The sequence below is a fragment of the Palaemon carinicauda genome, chromosome 40 (assembly GCF_036898095.1).
Source record: "Palaemon carinicauda isolate YSFRI2023 chromosome 40, ASM3689809v2, whole genome shotgun sequence".
Taxonomy (NCBI): domain Eukaryota; kingdom Metazoa; phylum Arthropoda; class Malacostraca; order Decapoda; family Palaemonidae; genus Palaemon; species Palaemon carinicauda.
This window is the reverse complement of record NC_090764.1, coordinates 34,085,425-34,090,424: the sequence shown is the minus strand read 5'-3', so window position 1 is coordinate 34,090,424 and position 5,000 is coordinate 34,085,425. Positions and strand designations below refer to the sequence as shown.

General features: G+C 33.4%; 1 pseudogene; it reads left to right on the top strand.

Moving 5' to 3' along the window:
• The window catches only part of LOC137631879 (neurotrimin-like), a 10,915-nt pseudogene extending 7,423 nt beyond the window's left edge, over positions 1-3,492 (top strand).
• The last annotated feature ends 1,508 nt before the right edge of the window (positions 3,493-5,000 follow it).

The window sequence follows — 5,000 nt, the reverse complement described above, 5'->3', positions numbered from 1 at the left end:
CCTCTCTCTCTCTCTCTCTCTCTCTCTCTCTCTCTCTCTCTCTCTCTACTAATTCTTATATCCAACAAATGTCTTCAATTAAAAATTTCCTGTAATTCATTCTTATCAAATTTTATAAATGGATATGAATTCTAATTACATTTTAACCATATTATCATGCAATCACTATGGTTTGATCAGTTCAGTTTATTTATAGAGGCGAAAAGCTCTCTCTCTCTCTCTCTCTCTCTCTCTCTCTCTCTCTTACACACACACACACACACATATATATATATATATATATAAATATATATATATATATATATACATATATATGTTTTTATATATATATATATGTGCATGTATATATATATATATATATACACACACACATATATATATATATATATATATGTGTATATATATATATATGTATATATATGTATGTATATACATATACATATACACATATATATTTATATGTATATATATATATATATATATATATAAGCCATATGTTTGTGATACAATAATGCCTGGATTCTCTTAACGACCTCGGGATCAGAGCCCCAGGTGAAATCACACAAAGACAAGAGCTTGTGACCTGCCAGGAAGCGAACCCTGGTCCGTAAACTTGTATTGACAGTGCTTACCACTTGACCGAGTGGTATTCACTGTCTGTACAGGTTTGCCGGACTAGGGTTCGCTTCCCCGGCCGGTCATAAGCTCTTGTCTTTGTGTGATTTCGCCTGGGGCTCTGATCCCGAGGTCGTTCAGATAATCCAGACATTAATGTATCAAAAATATATGGCTTATTTGAATATGAGAAAAACACGTTTAAATAAGCAAGAATTTATCATATATATATATATATATATATATATAAATTGTATATATGTATATATATATATATGTTTATATATATATATATATATATATATACGTATATATATATATATATATATACATATATATATATATATATATATATATATTATAGATAGATAGAGATATTGAAAATAGAAGTTTATACGTTTAATTGTAGTCTTATATAATTTTTGTACATGATAATTGAGAAGGAAATAGAAACATATGGTGACAATTTTTATCATGTTAAGCATTAATTCTAATATAACTTTTCTAATAAAATCTCGCATTGCAAATTTCCCATAGCTGAGCCTCAAACTTAAGTCTTAGGTGGGCCTGACCTCTATATAAATGCGGGGTCAACTATCAATTTGACCTGCGTTGTCAGCCACAGTGATGACCCACCTCCTTATATCTTCTGGTATCACCAAAGTGAGGTTTGTGTTACTATTTAGCTGTTTTGTTTTGTTTAAATTTTCTTCCTATCTCCTTTTCAATTATATTGTACACCTTTCTGATATGAAGTATTTTTCTTCATGAAGGAAAAAGTGTACTCAAGTATGAACATTGTATTCAATGCAGATATGATTTCAAGATCGAAGTGGAATATGAAGAAAGACCAGTTTTACATTGTGAACAAACGAAAGAACAGTAACGATAAAGCAGGTTATTAAATAATAATTAGGAAAACATAAGATGTAAAAAGTTACTACCATAAATTAAAAGAGTAGTTTCCATACAACATCTATAGAAGCACGTATGGAAATAGAGAGAAAAGTGGTTGGATGTTTTGTGGCTCAAAACCAATGATAATGATACAGAGATAAAAGTTTTTTAACGAGAGCTTTGAGGATCAAAAATCTAATTTTGCCATGTAAGACTTTGCAATGGTAATCATTAAAAACATAAAACTCAAGCAATTTGTAGAGATATTAGGAAAAGGGTTGAAGGCAATGGGAATTATAACATGCTTACTATTTTGCAAGCGTTATTAGGAAAGATGTAAGGTAGTACATCAACAATACTAATGGTTAGACCGGTATCCTACTCCTAGAGACAAGCTAGCGATTGAATGTGTATTATGGGAGGCTGCAGCTGGAAATATAGCTATTGTTTTATGATTGACTGTCTTTTTAATTCAATTGCTGATCTATATATGTCGTCATTTCTAATCAATCTCCTCTTCAAGAATTTAGACTACTGTTTTCCTGACAAATTGTAGTGTACTTTCTCATACAAAAGAAGTCTATAATCACTCATATGTTATTAATATATTTAGAGAAACGTACATCGACTCCTCTCCTCACAATCGTTTCTCGTTTCAGCTGCTGTCGTATGATTCGCCACGTGGTTGAATCACCGTGTGACCGAACATGGTACGTCATCCAGCTCTCGCCTTCTGATCCAGAGAACAACTTCAGACGATGCCGGCCAATACTCTTGTCGACCTGCCAACGATGAGCCTCATCAGATCAACGTTCACATCATCCCTAGAGAGTGTTAGTGTCACCCAGTTTCTCTCCATTTCTCGCATGTTTTCATTGTCCTTTCGCTCCTCGTTTGATGATATTTCTCTTTTTGATAGAGGTGACCAGTTAAAATTTTATTTGTGTAAGGCTGATTTATTGTCATTTTTTTTTTTATTGGATATCACTCTCTTTGCTTGTAGACGTAGGGCAGCAAATTACCATTCAAAATGAAAATATATTGATCAGGTTGAAGTTATCAATCAGTTAGAAGTGATTGAGCGTAGAATAAAGTGTTATGTGTTATATAGAGCAATATATAAAGATGTTTTGTATTATCTTAATGATGTCATAACAAAATATATAAGATATATATGGCATAAGTTTGTGATGGTTACTGCTGCGTGATATAAAGTCTAAATGTTTCTTGTTCTTACATACAGAATTTTCCAGGGAATTTCATGAGAACTTTAATTTAAACTCTCACTAACTCTTTTAGGATATCTATTCCTTTTCCCCCTTCAAGGAATTCAAATGATTATAGGGCATTGTATGTGATTCTGATAATTCTGTTACCATAACACTTTTGAAATGTAATTCGATTATTCCTAAATTTTTCTTCCACAGACGAGCATCCGGCAGCCATCCATCACAAAAATGGGACTAATTTTAGTCTCAGCATCCATGGACGATCTCCGACACACTATTCCGTCATCCTGAGCTGCTTCCTTGCTTTATTATCATTCTTTCCTAATCTTCTCCTATTTTGTGGCAGCAACCGATACTCAAAGCACCATCAGCACCCCAGCATATCCTCTATGACTTTATGTCATCCAATGAAGCCATGGAAAGTTTCTCGGTAACATCAAACGAAGTCAGCGAACTTGTTGCCACTGGAACAGTTACTTATCGTCGTCAGTTTATGGACACTGAGGAACCTGGAACATCAAGTCAGCCTCTATTCTCCCTTGCACTCCTCCAACACCAGGGCAGAAGCATCTGTAAATCCTGGAGTCATATTTTCTGGAACCTGGGTGGGGACTATCAACTTATCGCTCTAAGAGGGATAAGTTTTCCTCAAAGTTATACCTATAGATTTGAGTTTTCTTTACGACGCCCTCATTCTGTCATTGTCCTTAGCCATGATGGAATTCATTATATTCATCATGCGGTGATATAAACTTTGTTAATATCTTATATTCCCAAATCTTAAAGATTAATGCAATTTTGCTCCATTTCAACAGTTTTCAGAGGACTCAGTTATATTATGTGGACCTGTATTTTAAAAGGGATATAACTGAGATGTGACTGAGAAATAAGAAATAATACATGACACGCTATAATTGATTATAAGATTCACTTGTGGGCTAAAGTGAATCTATATACAGTATAGATTATTCATGTCATTTAGCCATGAAACATTAGGTATGGAAGAAAATATTTTAACATATTTTATAACGATATGTATCGAATCTTTCATATGAAAGTTTTTTTTTTTATTATTAGTTACAGCATAGAATATTTGGATGTAAAAAAATCTTGTGGCAAAATATTTTTAAAACCCCACATTGAGCTGTCTCAGCTTTTACATCAGGATCCTGCATCTCTTCATCAAAACTCAACACAAACGATACACATTGAAAATTTATAACATCAGGCACATAGGGCTGGAGGTTCGGTGTTTGGAAATTGAACCACTGAATTCGTAATTTTATTATTTGAGATACATTAGAAATAAGTTGATTTTCTATATTTTGCTAAAAGACAGCTATGTATAAAAAGTCTTCAAAATCTTCAACAATCTTCATTTTTAGGTAAGGCTATGTTATATCTAAAGGTATTTTGATTTTATTTGGTAAATAAAAAGAAACAAGTCCCATAATATAAATAAGTTCAAATTCTAACATACTATATCATTTCAGTTTTATTAACGCATAAACATTGATTTACAGTTTATTTGACCTCCGCAAGGATAAAAATATGTCTCTCTGACTTTCAGAAGGACGAAAGAAATTTTGCCAAAAATGATGAAAGCAATAGACCAAACACTGCATTAGAGCAAATGATTTTGTTTTCCATCTCAAGACAATACTAGCCTATCTATTTTAAACCCTTGAGAATATTTTTTAAATCATTATCTCTCCATGAAAAAATAAACTGTCTTTCAATCAAGAGAAACCTGTTGAATGAGGTAAACAAGACATTTACTGAACTTTTATCATATCACAGTACACGCAGTTACTACAGGTTCTGATCACTAAAAAAAAAAAATCAAAATCACAAGTCATAGACAGCGCGAGATGTCAAGATGAAGGATCTAACAGGTCAGTGTCATTGCCAAGTAAATGCAAGGGAATATGGACATGAACACATGACTATATGGATGTATCTGGCTTGAGATATGAACCAAAAAAGTTAAATTATTCTAATGGAAGGCAAGGTTGATTCCAACCATGCCACGAGAGGCCATAAAAGAAGTCACGTGGTAGGCCGAGAAGTCTGGGAAAACTCGCTGGTAAGAGACTGATGTCTCGCCAGGTAAATCCTGAACCGCAGATTCGCAGTTAGGTTACGACTTCTTTTATGGCCTCTCGTGGCCTTGTTGGAATCGACCTGGCCTTTCATCAGAATGGGCTAGCGTTCGATCCCAAGTATGAGCTAGAAATTTACTTCTATTTGAGCACGATG